Consider the following 16,926-nt stretch of genomic DNA (forward strand, 5'->3'; position numbering starts at 1 on the left):
TATCAGTTATTTTAGACACAATTTTTGCCGCACACGAGTATATTCTTTTATGAAGAATGATATATTTTACTTATTTTTATGGTGCGTAGCGTTAAAGAATTCATTTGCAGCATCTTTGGCAATGCCAATGCAATTATTATTCATGTATTTGATCCCTCGATAAATTCTTTAAAAGGAATCTTTAGCTCGGGCCCCACTCCGACGCGGCCTATCCGTATACATGTAAAACGCAGAAACGCTTCTTTTTAGATAACCTCTGGATCGCTTTTAATGAAATTTGTTGCATTTGAGAGATAAAGTTAAATTGTAGTGTCTGTTTCAATCGGAATTTCGATTTAGAGCCTTATTTTGTTTAAAATATTTCGAAAAATTTGAAAGGTCGGTAAAAATAGGAGCACGGCGTTTACAAACTAACAGCTCGGCATCAAGAACAGATATCGCTGTTCTGTCAACGGCATCTATTATAACAGTCAAAGCGGACAAATTTGGCATGTCAATTTGTATCTTACGTGAATTGGTTACGTTATGTACAAGGGTTCTGCAAAAGCCGTGTTTCCATAATACTAAATTTTTTAGATTCATGCGTAGCATATCAATTTTGTGCGCCGTAGATGTGCTATTAGATGAAATTCACAGAATTGTGATATCACTTTTGATTTTTGAGTTACAGAGTTTTACACTTGATAGTTTCGTTTTCTGAAAATTTGCGATTTTGGCTAATTTTAAATAAAGGAATGACAACCTAAATCCAAAATTCGAAACGTAAAGTCACTAGACTAAGTTTTTCTTTTGAATGCAACAAACTACCTCAAATTTGGTGCAGTTGTTGCCGAGAAAAACGAATTCACCTTCTACATGTATTTAGATAGAAGCACCAGAGCTAAAGCTTCATCTTAAGGAAGATGCCGAGCTGCAACGTAAGCCCCCCCCCCCCCCCCTAACGTAATTTCTGGCTACGCCACTGGATATGACTAATAAATATCGGGCCCCTCGGTTAACCCCCTTTCTTCTCGTTTATTACATAACGAGGGTCTCTAATCCGGCAACATTGATGCTTTCAGGTAGCATGCGTGGGTTTATTGACCAGTTACCTTCACCCAAACAGATCACGTTCTCGTGACGCCTGCGTCAAAAAGGACGTTCCACGTCCGCCGTCAAGGTCTGTGAGTGGTGGCGCTGGCTAACACTCCCAGGGTTCTACTAGGGCACATAAATACCCAAGAATGTGGATGGGGAAACGGCGCCGCTGTAGCTCAATTGGTAGAGCATCGCACGCGAAATGCGAAGGTTGTGGGTTCGGTTCCCACCTGCGGCAAGTTGTTTTTTCATCCACTTTAATTTCCATTAGTTTATCGTTTCTTTATTTCATCTATTAAGCACAAGTAATTTCCCCTATGTTGTCCTTGGTGTCAATGTTTGTTGGCATCTTATGACTAATAAAAATCGGGCCCCTCGGTTAAGCCCCTTTCTTCTGGTTAAGTTGGAGTTACATATTGAAATGGTTCACTATTTCTCCATGACATAAGCGTGCAGTATACGCGTGGGGACACAAACGACACTTTTTGGCGGCCGGTTTTATTTAGAGTCACCACGGCTGCCCAGTAAGCTGGTGGGGCCGGTGCCTGTGGTACACAAATCCGGCTGTGCAAAGAGGGGAGCGAGCTCACAACAAAGGGCGGCGCGCTTTGAGGCCTCCCTGGACGTCGTAGCACGGAAGCCTTAGGTCCCAACACATCATTTTGATGTATTCGAAGTCTTCTTGGCTGAAGATATTTACGAAAGACAGTTCGGTGCCCGGCTCTCAAATCCAGCTCGTCCGAAGTCTTGTTGTTGAGACATGTCAGGCACATGGACAGGACCAAGAGACCAATGTCAATATATGACGAACGCTCGCACTGTAGAGCAAAACGTAAAGTAAACGTGGAGGAAAAATAGAGTTCGGAGCAATCTGCACAACTTTCATCAGCTTCCCATCATATCGAGCCGCTGCCTGTACGTGTTAGCTCACCTTAACAACCGTGGCGCTGCGTGGCGTGGACTGTACTATAGGCTGCTTTAGCTTCAGTGAAGGCATAAAACACTACTGAATATATAAAGCAAAATAGTGCAGAAATAATTTTGTGCCACTCAAGTAGACTCCGTTAAGAGAATGCCTCGCGTGCATGCTGCTTTTTGTTGGTCCCTACAAAGCATCGTAATAAATGCAGAATGACATGCGTGTTAATCGTTTTCCAGCGGCAGTTTTTCACCCGTTTACCACTGTTACAACTTCATCGCTCAACGCAGGAGGCGTCTTCATGTATCGGTACTATCTCAAATTCTGCAACGCGGGAGCCTTGTCTATCACATTTCATGAACTACTCGAATAGCGGTGTACATTCTAGAACGTACGCGTGCACCAGCGAATACGCTGGGATGTATGATGAATCACGCATAAATGGCCGACGCGTCTGAGCCGTCGATCAGATTCCCACAATTACGTGCTCGCCGTTTCGTTTTACTCCGAGTGTTGCTTGTTTTTGTGAGAAATCAGGGGCAGCCAATTAAGCGTTCGCTTTTATAGCGATAGCAATTATATGGACTGGACAGTCCAGGCGCATTTTTGCCGTCGCCGTCGCCGTGATGTCCCGCAGAAAGTCCAAGTGCAATAACATCGCTGCCGCTCGCCTATGCTGTAGATGTAGAGATAGATTGCGAGGGTGGGCCGAGGGTGGTGACTTGATCTCGCGCGAGCAAGGAAGGAAGGCGGGGAGCGCGCAGTTTACCACCGCGCGCAAGGCACCAGGAGGGGGGGTCCTACTCTGGCGCCGGCTGCGTATGGCGCGGCTGAGCGTGGCCGCGTGGGCTCTGTCTTGAAAGCGATTTGCCATGACTGCAGAGTCTATAGGTGCGCCGAGGGCTAATAGCTTCGTCTGCGCTGTGTTCTCGCCGCATAGGTCACGTTGAAGCGAGAGGCGGCGCAAAGGACAACTCGCTCGCTGCTGCTCTTCCTCACACCAGCGTTTTGACAGCGAATATCAGCGCTTAGCGAACGAGGTGTTTCTGTTTGTCTGCGCGCGCGCGACAGCATTCTTGGTAATTTATTAAGCGAAAATTCACGAGTCCATACGGCCCATAAAATTACTATCCTTACTTGGTATTGTCATCGTATGTCTACTAATTTGCTATTGCAATCGATGCTTCACCTTTTGGGCGATACTGACGTCACGTCTTTGACAGTGTCTCATTCTTCACCGTCATGACAGTGGGCCAATATACACAGAATGCTCTAGCTGCCATGCGTTAACATAAAAGAACAAGAGATGGATCATTACGCGAAGGAAACTAAGTACATATATTTTACTGTTGACTGAAGTTGCCGCTAGTAACTTTTTGTTGACAATAAATTCACCCTAACCTAGCATAACCAAATCTAAATTATAATAATCTAACGGGATCACTAGTGTCACATTGTCAAGGTATCAGTTGAAAAGTTAGCAAAAATCATAAGGAACATCTAACTGCGATGCTTGAGCAACTTAATTGCGTGCTAATTATTTCCGGCTCACGCTTAATTAGTCACGTTTGTCCACAGTTCATGGATAGCTGATCACTGATCTAAAGCGAACGGAGCGTCGCTCTGACCACTGGCGAAAAAAAAAAAAGGAATAGGACAGGAAAAGGGCATCGCTATAAAATTTGTGCTGAATAGTTAAAAGGCCAATTATTTTATTGCGATAGCAATTAAACAATCCAGGAGAATTGTTGTCGTCCCTGTGAGGTTCCGTATGAAGTACAAGTGCGATAAGATCGCGGCGGCGCGCCGTGTGTTGTAGGTACGAGGGAAAGCATGCGTGGTTGAGCCGATAAGGATGGTGGCTTGGTGCGACCACGTATTCTCGCGCGCGCAAGTCAGGAAGGCGGGGTGGGTGCTCGGCGGCTTTTCTGCGTGCGCAAGGAGAGGGAGAGAGAGAAGGAGATTCTTGAAGATGGGAAGGAAAGGTTGGGGTAAAGTGCAGCGCGGTAACTCGCTCTCAGCAGTGGACACCTCAAACTGCGCAAGGAGCGGGAGTGGGGATATCTGCGCGCGCTGGAAGGGGAGTGGGGGGGGGGGGGGGGGGTCAGGGTAGCATGCGTCTCCGCTTCTACACCGGCCGCGGCTGTTGCAGGTAATCTGAGGTGGGTTCGAAGGCTAGCGGAACCGAGATGGTGGCTTCATTTGCGTTCTACTCTCGCGCGCCTATTGCGCTTTGAAGCGAGAGCCAGCCCGAAAGGGAATTCACTCGATGCTGCTGCCGATCATCACACGAGCGTTCTGAGAGCGAGTGTCCGCGGTCATCCAGTGAGGTGTGTTCGTGTTTGCCTGTGCGCCCGTGACACTGTCGTTGTTAATTTAGTTAGTAAGCGCATATTCACAGCAGTTCATATAGCTGATAGAACAACACAGATTACAGCCTATAGCCGTCTAATAATTTGCTGTCGCAATCAATGCTCCGCCTTTCAAGGTGAAACTGCGACTTCTTTTTTAATTAAGAATGTTTGTGGAAATTGTGTATTTTTTTGTTCATTGTACTGCTGCTACTGCTATGCGGGATCGGGGACCTCTGTCAGGTATTCGTTGCTTTTCATACCTGCATCCTATGTAGATTTTATGCGATTTCAGGAAACGAATTAAAATATTTTACCGGCCCCGAATGGTCACCGTCAGTGAATCAGGTATACGTCAGTTGAATAGAAAAACAACTGTCGATGATGCCTCTCTTTCTCGATGCAATATAGTAATTCGCAATTGATATTATATATAGCGCGGTCCCCGACCGAAACGTCGAAATCAATTTTTTGCTTAACGTTCTTTCTTAATATAGTTCATAATTTGTTTCTTTAATAACTAATGATATATATGGAGTGAAACGGGGTAATATAATCTCGCCCACCCGCCCGCCCACCGCACTCACTCACTCACTCACTCACTCACTCACTCACTCCCTCACAGTTCCGAGAGCTTCACTTCAGCCGCTAAATGGTGGTTCGCCCACAGAGTGCGCGCGCACGCATAAGCGCTTGAATAGAGTGTATACGCACTCGTACGGGGTCTTCGTAGTCTCGCTCCAGTTCGACAAGGCCGCCCTCCAGCAACAGCAGCTCTTTCTTGACGTGCGAAGACTGCGGCTTCAGAGCGAGCAAACGGCGCAGTGCGCCTTGCGCATGCACAATCCCAAGCTGGTGTACGTACGGGTTGACATGTGCTTGCCAAGCGGGCCGCGCGATTCATCGAAACGGGTTGATACAGTTAGTGGCAGAGCTGGCGCTTTATCTGGCGCGCCCCTCCCGCGACAGTGCGGCGCCTTGGTGTTAAGAGAGCGTCCGCTAACTGGTGGTTGATGCGTCGTGGAAAAAGTACGCGCTCACAAACTCCTGCGGAGCGTGTTGGAGGGCGCTGCTTTTTGATGCGCGCGGACGGTTAGTCGCGGGATATTTTTTTTTCTTTTTTTTTCGGGCTGCTATCAGTCGGAAAAAAATGAACGGACAAAAAGTAAATGGCTGAAGACATAAACAGTTTTAAGTTTCTTTCAATTTTCTACAAATTATTCATTGATAGCAAGGTATTCAGAGCAGTAGTTAAATATTAGATAAATGCAATTTATAATGGATTAAATGGCATCGAAAAAAATTTCTTGGCGGCTGCTCTAGTCAAATGTGAGCAATATGCACTTGGTCAAAAATGCGATGCATAATTGCTTTGACGTCCTGCATACATGTGAGGATTTCGTGCTTATCCGCAAGCATTGGTGGCGCCGGCTCGGGCCTCGTCAATGAAGCGTCGCCGAGGCTGCAAATGCTGCTCAGGTGCATCGGTTCCCGCGTTGGATAAAGAAGGAACGCAGCTTGCGGATCATGCACTGTGCCAACGCGTGGTGATCGGGTTACGCGGTGCTAGTTCGCGGGGAGAAATTTCATCTATACCGCGTGAATCCAGCTCGATGACCCCTTGAATACCTCTAAGGTCCTCCCCAACCTCGTTCAGGCCGTCATGACCTCCCGGCGTGCCCTGCTGCTGGACCAAACAAACGTCAAGGCGCGCCGAGTAGCCTCAGCGCGATAAGCACGAAATCCTCACATGCATGCAGGACGTCAAAGCAATTATGCATCGCGTTTTGGACCAAGTGCATATTGCTCACATTCGACTAGACCAGCCGCCAAGAAATTTTTTTCGATGCCATTCAATTCATTAATAAATTGCATTTATCTAATATTTGACTACTGCTCCGAATACCATGCTATCAGTGAATAATTTGTAGAAAATTGAAAGAAACTTAAAACTGTTTATGTCTTCAGCCATTTACTTTTTGTCCGTTCATTTTTTCCGACTGATAGCAGCCCGAGAAAAATGAAAAAAAAAATATCCCGCGACTAACCGTCCGCGCGCATCAAAAAGCAGCGCACTCCAACACGCTCCGCAGGAGTTTGTGAGCGCGTACTTTTTCCACGACGCATCAAGCACCAGTTAGCGGACGCTCTCTTTAGTGTTCCTGTATATGCTCCCGCAGCGGGAGCATATACAGGAACACTAGCTCTCTTAACACCAAGGCGCCGCGCTGTGGCGGGAAGGGCGCGCTAGATAAAGTGCCAGCTCTGCCACTAACTGTATCAGCCCGTTTGGCAAGCACATGCCAACCCGTACGTACCAGCTTGGGATTGTGCATGCCCAAGGCGCACTGTGCTCGCTTTGAATAAAGCTTGACCAGCAGCCTGCGTCTTTTGTTGTTGTTCTTATCATCGGTCGGAACCGGCGCCGACTCCAGGAACATTGCTGCCGCCGCGTAGCAACTTTCCGCAGCGGGGACGGTGCCGGCCGCGGTAGATACGCTTGCCGTTGCGTTGTTTCCGAAAACAGATCTGCGTCGGAAGGAGAGCAGAAGAAGCCGTAGCTGAAGGCCGTCAAAAGGACACATCACCTATCGGCAATGCGGGCTAATGCCACATTTTCGGGAGCAATGCGCACGGCGTTAAAAAAAAAAGAAAGAAAGAGGCGACGCCATGCTGGGCTGTGCAAGCAGCGCTTGAGCAACGGCTCCCACTAGTGGTCTTAGGCTGGGATTGCATATATATAGATATTCTACGTGGCATTGTACGGACGGGATAGCGCGTAATTGTCAATCTGTTTTCAGTAGAGGCGGCGACTGTATACTGCCGCCGCACGGGAGGGATGGAAAGCCTACTGCAGCCGCGTATCGGCGCCTTAGCGAATAGTCTTCGTCTAAAGACGTCATGTACGCGCCATGAAGCGCGCGCTCATTTGCATTTGCGTAAGTACGATGCGTAAGCGACGCGCCATTATTTAGGACACTCTGGTGGCGCCTCCAAGACACCAAGAAAAAGCGAGGGGACACCAAAGCAGGAACCTGGACCGTGCAGCTGTTCGCCATGCGAACAAAGCCCCGGTACGCTTTGGCCTCCTTGGCCTTTGGCCACGCTCGTTCCAGATTTTCGATTCCCCCGTTGCACTTTGCGTGCTGCCTTGATTCTCCTGCACCAACCGCTTTGCTACAATCTCAGGTGCTCTTCTGAGGCCGTTGTCTGGCAGCACTACATCTATTTTTGCATGCCGCATGCTCCCCAGCGAGCATAGCGAAGGAACTCCATAGGCGTATTAGCGCCTTAGGTAAAGGGCGTATACCTCAACACGAAACCCGATCAAGGCACGGATAGGTGACTGTGGCGTGCCTCACGTTTCTGACGTGCGGTGGCTCTGCAGACAGACTATTGTGAAGAGGGCCTACGCCGCACTACGGCTCACATTTGACGGACCACAATGAAATCACAAACTGGCCTTTTTTGTGAGGGATGCATGACGAGGGCTTTTTCGAACTGACGCGTCGACATCTCTAGCAGTACTGCGCGCAGTTTCTCGCTACTCTGTGAATTAACGCGGAGACGTTAAGACGCTACTCCAAGCATTAATGTGCCTTTCATACTCGGGAATTAGGAACTCGGGAACTCATACTCAGGAACGTCCCTTTCATACTCAGTAATTTGTCGCAGTACCGTGCACGATTTGGTCAACACTATTTCCACACTCCATGAAGACGGCACTACCAAGCAACCGGCGCCATACAACGTGACAGCAAGCTGTCGACTCACCCCAAATACAGTGTTGGTAGGCATTAGCCGGGAGTTGATGTCCGCGCCGCCGTCGTATTTCGTCTCGGTGAAGTCTACCAAAGCGATCTCATAGACGAGTGTTGCGTTCGGCGGGATGCGAGGGAGGCACCCCTGGGCTCCGAATCCATGCATCATTGACGTGACATTCTTCGCCCCGTCGCATGCTCTGTACAGCGGTCTGCAGCCCCAGTACTCCTAGTCCTTTCAGACTGCGTTGCGGAGGAAACACTCCTCTTTAGGCAGTATGTTGAAGCATTTTACTCGATTTTGTTTTTATCATTTGATAAGTGCTTTTATGCGTAGCGAAAGTGCTGTATTGTGTTGCAGTACAAAATACTATATATTTCACGGCGAAAACACTAAATGCTCATTTGTGCGTTGAAAAAAAATTTGTAGCAGTCGGAATTGCACCTGCATACTGCACAATATTAGTATCGTCAAGGGAAACCGATGCAAGTGAACAAGAACAGTTACTCTATAAAAAAAATTTTAAAAATGCAAAAGCAAATTATATTTTAAGCCAATCCAAGGATTGAGGGAAGGACAATTTGAGTACTTCGCACGAGATAACTATATGCTGGTTCAACGGTTGCCATTCTCTGGCGATGAAACAGCATGCGCATGGCGGCCGGGAGTAAGATCCATTGGCAACATTCTCTCTCGTGCGTCTTCGCAATGGGCGAACAGGAACAGCCATCAACGTCCTGCAGTGTGCCCACACGAGGGATGACGCTAGTTTCCAAAGTGCAGTGGAGACAAGCGCCAGTTCACTTCTACAGAACATGGCCGATCTCCTGCGCGCCCACTGGAAGGCATCGTTACCGTCTGGTCTGGTACACTCACTTGCAACGGTGGGGATTGTTTCGCATCCACGCTGAATCTATCCGCTCGGTCCAGCTTTATTTCACATAGGCATTGCAGCGTGTCGGGCGACAACGGGCCCTGACCCTGGTTGGGTTATCTGCAGTAAAAGGAACGCCAATCGACACAGTTATGTACAAGATGAGGGCCACAATCTTGATGAGAAAAGCGACTGGCTGAGAATTGGGACTGCATGGTGTGCTACCATCTACTGGCAGGCTCTGTTGCTGCAAGGTGTCCTTTGTGTCTTCTGCTCCCTTACATCGAGTTATACGAATGGTGAACAAGAAAGATCGCGCACAGCTACCACGGGGGGATGTGCCTGAGTAACGTAGTAGCAAAGGCCGTTTGAAATGCCGCACTTTTCGTCGCACCGGAAGTGCAGTTTCCGTCGCACGCGAGGGAAATCGAAATCGCACTCGTCGCAGATGGTCTGCAACGCGTTACCTCTAAGTTGGTTGGTCGAACGTCGCATCCATCGCAGCGATTGGTGCGATCTCGGGACGGCAACACCAGGAAGGGGAGAAAACCGCTGCGGAGAACTGTTTCGTTGTTTATTTATGGTGGGAAATGTCTGTTGTTTAACAAGTCCCGAATACTTCAACTTCTTGTGGAGCCTTGGACTGCAGAATCTGGTACGCACGTACATCAGCACCGCGAAACGCCAACAGGGAGGAAAAGAAAATGAAGATTTCATTCGCTCATTTCCATGCGTTCGTTAGCACACTGAGTAGCAAATGAAATGCATTTTCACATTGTCTTCCGGTGTGGCGAGTATAACTTTGCGAGCATTTCAGCTCATGCACACGGTCTGCTTGTTGCCAATGCTACGAGCTGTGTTTCCTGCACGACGAAGATTTCTAGGTGCGTGCGAATACCGGGGCGCTATAACGTAAAACTATTCCAAACTTTTCTAGTCCAATTCTTTAATCAGCAATCCGCGATCGGTCAAAAACGATTTGCTACAAACTCAGGTGCTCTTCTGAGGCCGTTGTCTGGCAGCACTACATCTATTTTTGCATGCCGCATGCTCCCCAGCGAGCATAGCGAAGGAACTCCATAGGCGTATTAGCGCCTTAGGTAAAGGGCGTATACCTCAACACGAAACCCGATCAAGGCACGGATACGTGACTGTGGCGTGCCTCACGTTTCTGACGTGCGGTGGGTCTGCAGACAGACTATTGTGAAGAGGGCCTACGCCGCACTACGGCTCACATTTGACGGACCACAATGAAATCACAAACTGGCCTTTTTTGTGAGGGATGCATGACGAGGGCTTTTTCGAACTGACGCGTCGACATTTCTAGCAGTACTGCGCGCAGTTTCTCGCTACTCTGTGAATTAACGCGGAGACGTTAAGACGCTACTCCAAGCATTAATGTGCCTTTCATACTCGGGAATTAGGAACTCGGGAACTCATACTCAGGAACGTCCCTTTCATACTCAGTAATTTGTCGTAGTACCGTGCACAATTTGGTCAACACCATTTCCACACTCCATGAAGACGGCACTACCAAGCAACCGGCGCCATACAACGTGACAGCAAGCTGTCGACTCACCCCAAATACAGTGTTGGTAGGCATTAGCCGGGAGTTGATGTCCGCGCCGCCGTCGTATTTCGTCTCGGTGAAGTCTACCAAAGCGATCTCATAGACGAGTGTTGCGTTCGGCGGGATGCGAGGGAGGCACCCCTGGTCTCCGAATCCATGCATCATTGACGTGACATTCTTCGCCCCGTCGCATGCTCTGTACAGCGGTCTGCAGCCCCAGTACTCCTAGTTCTTTCAGACTGCGTTGCGGAGGAAACACTCCTCTTTAGGCAGTATGTTGAAGCATTTTACTCGATTTTGTTTTTATCATTTGATAAGTGCCTTTATGCGTAGCGAAAGTGCTGTATTGTGTTGCAGTACAAAATACTATATATTTCACGGCGAAAACACTAAATGCTCATTTGTGCGTTGAAAAAAAATTTGTAGCAGTCGGAATTGCACCTGCATACTGCACAATATTAGTATCGTCAAGGGAAACCGATGCAAGTAAACAAGAACAGTTACTCTATAAAAAAAATTTTAAAAATGCAAAAGCAAATTATATTTCAAGCCAATCCAAGGATTGAGGGAAGGGCAATTTGAGTACTTCGCACGAGATAACTATATGCTGGTTCAACGGTTGCCATTCTCTGGCAATGAAACAGCATGCGCATGGCGGCCGGGAGTAAGATCCATTGGCAACATTCTCTCTCGTGCGTCTTCGCAATGGGCGAACAGGAACAGCCATCAACGTCCTGCAGTGTGCCCACACGAGGGATGACGCTAGTTTCCAAAGTGCAGTGGAGACAAGCGCCAGTTCACTTCTACAGAACATGGCCGATCTCCTGCGCGCCCACTGGAAGGCATCGTTACCGTCTGGTCTGGTACACTCACTTGCAACGGTGGGGAGTGTTTCGCATCCACGTTGAATCTATCCGCTCGGTCCAGCTTTATTTCACATAGGCATTGCAGCGTGTCGGGCGAACACGGGCCCTGACCCTGGTTGGGTTATCTGCAGTAAAAGGCACGCCAATCGACACAGTTATGTACAAGATGTGGGCCACAATCTTGATGAGAAAAGCGACTGGCTGAGAATTGGGACTGCATGGTGTGCTACCATCTACTGGCAGGCTCTGTTGCTGCAAGGTGTCCTTTGTGTCTTCTGCTCCCTTACATCGAGTTATACGAATGGTGAACAAGATCGATCGCGCACAGCTACCACGGGGGGATGTGCCTGAGGAACGTAGTAGCAAAGGCCGTTTGAAATGCCGCACTTTTCGTCGCACCGGAAGTGCAGTTTCCGTCGCACGCGAGGGAAATCGAAATCGCACTCGTCGCAGATGGTCTGCAACGCGTTACCTCTAAGTTAGTTGGTCGAACGTCGCATCCATCGCAGCGATTGGTGCGATCTCGGGACGGCAACACCACGAAGGGGAGAAAACCGCTGCGGAGCACTGTTTCGTTGTTTGTTTATGGTGGGAAATGTCTGTTGTTCAACAAGTCCAGAATACTTCAACTTCTTGTGGAGCCTTGGATTGCAGAATCTGGTACGCACGTACATCAGCACCGCGAAACGCCAATAGGGAGGAAAAGAAAATGACGATTTCATTTGCTCATTTCATGCGTTCGTTAGCACACTGAGTAGCAAATGAAATGCATTTTCACATTGTCTTCGGGTGTGGCGAGTATACCTCGCAGCGATTGGTGCGATCTCGGGACGGCAGCACCACGAAGGGAAGAAAACCGCTGCGGAGAACTGTTTCGTTTGTTTATGGTGGGAAATGTCTGTTGTTCAACAAGTCCAGAATACTTCAACTTCTTGTGGAGCCTTGGATTGCAGAATCTGGTACGCACGTACATCAGCACCGCGAAACGCCAATAGGGAGGAAAAGAAAATGAAGATTTCATTTGCTCATTTCATGCGTTCGTTAGCACACTGAGTAGCAAATGAAATGCATTTTCACATTGTCTTCGGGTGTGGCGAGTATAACTTTGCGAGCATTTCAGCTCATGCACACGGTCTGCTTGTTGCCAATGCTACGAGCTGTGTTTCCTACATGACGAAGATTTCTAGGGGCGTGCGAATACCGGGGCGCTATAACGTAAAACTATTCCAAACTTTTCTATTCGAATTCTGAAATCAGCAATCCGCGATCGGTCAAACATTTTTTTAACCCCCCCCTCCCCCCCCCTTCACCTGTCTGTCACGCGACGTCATTAAAACTGCTATAGCTCTCCATCTGATATGACGTGTACACACTGATTATGCATAATTTGACCGAACAAAAGAAAAATAGTTATTTCTGGTTCGACGCCTTTTCGCCATTAGCCCTAGGCTATTGGTCAAAAGTTTTAGGGCTGCAGACACTTCACCTGCCTGTCACGCGACGTCACAATATCGCGAAAACGCACCGCCTCAAAGTGACGTGTACTCGTTAAAAATGCATAAATATGCCGAACAAAACTGAGTTTTCTTCTTAATAGCCGCAGGCTGCTCCGTTCCGAAAGGAATAAAAGATGGCTGTCGCCGATCACTCAGGCACTGGCTATAGACTCGAACCTGCCGGAGAGCAAGGGTTTATTTGAGTATAATAAAAATTCTTGCGTGGCTGTGTAACGCTTTCGAGCACTTTCGGCGCGTTTACGATCTCATTCTGCCAACGCTTCGTTGCTGAGGATCCGTTTTAGCGTCATTCTTCAGCTTCTGTTGCATGCCGCCGTTATTTTCGACCAACCACCGCAAGCTAAGAGAAAGCGCACAAATCGCAGACGCCGGCACCACCGTCTTCATCCAGTTATCGACTTTCAGCGCAGTGGCTCGGCCCTGTCGAATCCCTCTCCAGTTGAGCGTGCTTCTCCGCTCTTGCCAGCGAATTAGATAAGACAAGCCGCTCAGTGTCGGCGATGTTGTTCGTTTTTCAAGCCAACAAAAGTGACCTGCTATGAACGAGGACAGCGTTTGATTGGTATCTTCAGACAACCCTGCGAGTGACCGCCCGATGCTAGCGTCGGCGGTTATGCAAAGTTGACGTCAGGAGATTGGAATAAAAACATATTGGAACAGTCTTGCGTTATGGGGCCCGCAGTTTCTTATACCTAACGGAATACGAGTCGAATGCCACAAGGCAGTTGAAATGAATATCGAATACCTTTTGAATAGTTGGCGAATAATACACAGCTTCCTTACTGTTATTATCGAACATTTTTGAACGTACTGCTAATTTCAACATTGCATTAATTATGTTGCAGTGAAACGTCTTCGTATTTAATCTGATAAGAGCACATACTAGGTGCTGTATCTATACGTTGCACCGCACAGTACTCACTACAGAATTAGGTCTAAACAAATTTCTATTGCGAGTCGTCGTAGTTCGGCCGCAAAAGACTGGCTTCTAGAGCGACGAAGCATGCTCTAGTACATTATGTCAACTGTGGATGGAATGAAAGTTATCGCGTGTTTACTTCAATTTCATGTTTCATGATGCACGGTCGACAAAGAGAAGTATTCGAAAACGATTGGATATATCCAGATTTTAGACTATAGGCTACTAACACATTCGCATTGTCTCCAAATTTCAGCAGGCTGCGACGTCTGGCTCTTCAGAAAGGTGCGCCTATACTCCACATCACAAGTTGGCTGCAGCACTGCCGAAGGTGCGAGGCGTGCACAGGTAGTATCCTTGCGCAGCGGTATTCAAGGTGTGTTTCTTCGTTTAGCTGCACCGATTTTTTAAAAGATTGTCTATGCCAGATAGCGCAATTCTAACCCTTGATCTACATTACTCGCTGAGGCGGCCATTACCTCTACGAAAAATCAAAATCTTTAGTTGAATAATTATCGTATATGATTACGCTAATTATCATATTAATTCCTTACTCTACGCCACATATCTTAATCTACGAATTATAGCCGCTCAGTTCGCACGGCGTATTTACTTGAAAAAAAATTTGTGGACCGCACCACTTCCGAGATATTTATTTTCAAGGTGTCTGTCGAAATGCATGCGGTCCCAGTTATTTTTGTGCTTGAATGCATTAAACAGTCGTTTCTTAAAAACTGTAACCGGAACACCAGTGCACTTCGTCGGAAACTTAATATCTCGGAACTGGTGCTGCCCGGATAATTTTTTCCAAGTGGACACGCCTTGTTAACTCAGATGCTATAATTCGTAGATTGAAATGTGTGGCGTAAAGTGACTAATTGAAAGGTTAACTAACGTAATTACGTTAATTTCTCAATTGAATATTTTGATTTCTCGTAGGAGTAATGGCCGCCTCATCGAGTAATTTAGATCAAGGTTTAGACTTGTGCTATCTACCATAGGCAATCTTTAAAAATTTTGGTGCAGCTAAAGAAAAAAAAAGACTGCATATAGTTCCGGGCATAGCTGGCTGAATATTGGCTACACTAGAGAGTCATTTTTACTCGCTACATAATATGGTACAGCGGTACGTGACATGTTAGGTCATTTGTGCGTGCACGTCCTATACTGGAATTAGTTCGGCAGTTGCGCCTGTAATCGTAACAGCCACCCTATAACCGTGGCGACATAGCAGTGCCCATGCAGCGCCGACCACCCGCTCCGATCCGAATTCACGCTTGTTACTGCTATCCGCCCTGTCAGCGAGAAACAAGGGCCAAAATTCGTCATTGCTGTAAGTCTCATTTCAAGCTGACGTCAAATCATTCGGTAGGTTTTCTCGTAATTATTGAGATCGGCCTCTTGTTTTCACGCTGCTAGGAGTATACAGACGTGGCAGCCAGCCGTAAAACTTGTCTGATTTCTAGTTATCAGATGGCACCACAGCATTAGCATTGATGATGCATTGACGATGCGGAACGCTATAAAAGCCTAATGATTCACTTCATCATTAAATACCTGACATGGTTGCTTAGTGGCTATGGTGTTAGGCTGCTAAGCGCGAGGTCGCGGGATTGAATTCCGGCCACGGCGGCCAGATTTCGATGGGGACGAAATGCGAAAACACCCGTGTACTTAGATTTAGGTGCACGTTAAAGAACCCTAGGTGGTCGAACATTCCGGAGTCCCAGACTATACGGCGTGCCTCATAATCAGAAAGTGGTTTTGGCACGTAAAACCCCACAATTTTTCATCATTACTACCCCGCTCTAGCATGGTACGTGATGACGGTAGCCAGCAAACGCCAAGTGTAGACGGCGAACAGACACTGTGGCGCGGATGAACATTTGTAAGGGCATTCGCGCGTGCTACTTGCTAAGGAGGCTGCAAGGTAACAGCAGGGAAAGCGTACAGGTAAAGCCGAAGCCCTGCTGTCGCATGCATATAAACGCAGCTTATCGTTACGGTGTAAACATTTTTTTGCGCCGATCCACTAACCATGGAACATGTAACATACCTTTAAGGGTTAACTGCTGGGCTATTTGGTGATCTTGCATACTGAAAAGATTTTGCGCCAAAAGACAACACACACAAGAAAGACGACGACACCACGGGCGCTTGGAACATGTATGGCAAGCAGACGCTGAGCAGACGACGCGGCGCGGATGAGGACATCTCGAGGGGCATTCGGCCTTGCTATTGGCTAAGAATTCTTGTAGCTTCCACCGTGCTGCAACCAGATTGAGAGATGGAGCAAAAGTGGCATTGGATGGTGCGTAGGCGCTTACGCGTTTAAGCGTTTCAAGCCGCAATGACAGCGCCGCGGCAAAAAGCCACCAAAGGCGTTTTGTGCATGCAGACGCTGTGCGCAAGGCGCTCAACTTTCTAATGACACCAATGGTATAACGGCCCAATACGACCGTTTCTACGACAGTAAGCCAGCCGATCAGCTTTCCTGGTTCTGCACAGTCGTGTGTCGGCCTTAATTGTATACCCGCGCGCATGAGCCGCACGCATTTGAAAGAACGCGGGGCCTGAGCAGTGCTACCACCACGGTGGCTGCGGCTACCTGCTACAGCCATCAACGAACGAAGTTGTTAGATCGTGCATATTACTCAGTACGGTATCAATGGATACATTACTCAGCCCCTCTCCGTTTATTCCATCCTCTTTTTCTTCTCTTTAGGCGGCTCCTAGCACGCGCCTTCCAATGACGTTGCGGTAGGCAGCGATGCCTTATATAACATATCCCCTCTTGAAAAAAAAAAAACGGTTGTCCAATTCTTCCTAACGTAGTCCTGCAGCTTATTCGGTGTCTCCTTGTTGCGGGTGCTTCTCACGCGCGCTTCGCATCCTGGCAAATTAAACGAAGCTTGTTGGGTGCGCCCTGCAGCAGGTGGTTCGGGGTACAGGGGTGCATTATCTGCGCTTGATGTGCCAGGTTATGACGGATGATTTACAGCCGCCATAGCTGAATGATCGGATGCCAATGACCAGTTCACAACAGCAGTGGTACCGAATTTCAGTCTGCT

General features: G+C 47.9%; 1 long non-coding RNA gene across 1 annotated transcript in view; it reads right to left on the minus strand.

Annotated features, from left to right (window-relative positions):
- Positions 1–16,926, minus strand: part of LOC139054182 (uncharacterized) — a 92,127-nt gene that overhangs the window by 18,491 nt on the left and 56,710 nt on the right. The window contains exons 10-13 of the long non-coding RNA XR_011511060.1: positions 11,427–11,544; positions 10,563–10,792; positions 8,986–9,103; positions 8,122–8,351 (exon numbers count right to left, since the gene is read on the minus strand). This is a non-coding gene — a long non-coding RNA (uncharacterized lncRNA). The remainder of the gene's footprint in view (positions 1–8,121; positions 8,352–8,985; positions 9,104–10,562; positions 10,793–11,426; positions 11,545–16,926) is intronic.

Source organism: Dermacentor albipictus, chromosome 1 (assembly GCF_038994185.2).
Source record: "Dermacentor albipictus isolate Rhodes 1998 colony chromosome 1, USDA_Dalb.pri_finalv2, whole genome shotgun sequence".
NCBI lineage: Eukaryota > Metazoa > Arthropoda > Arachnida > Ixodida > Ixodidae > Dermacentor > Dermacentor albipictus.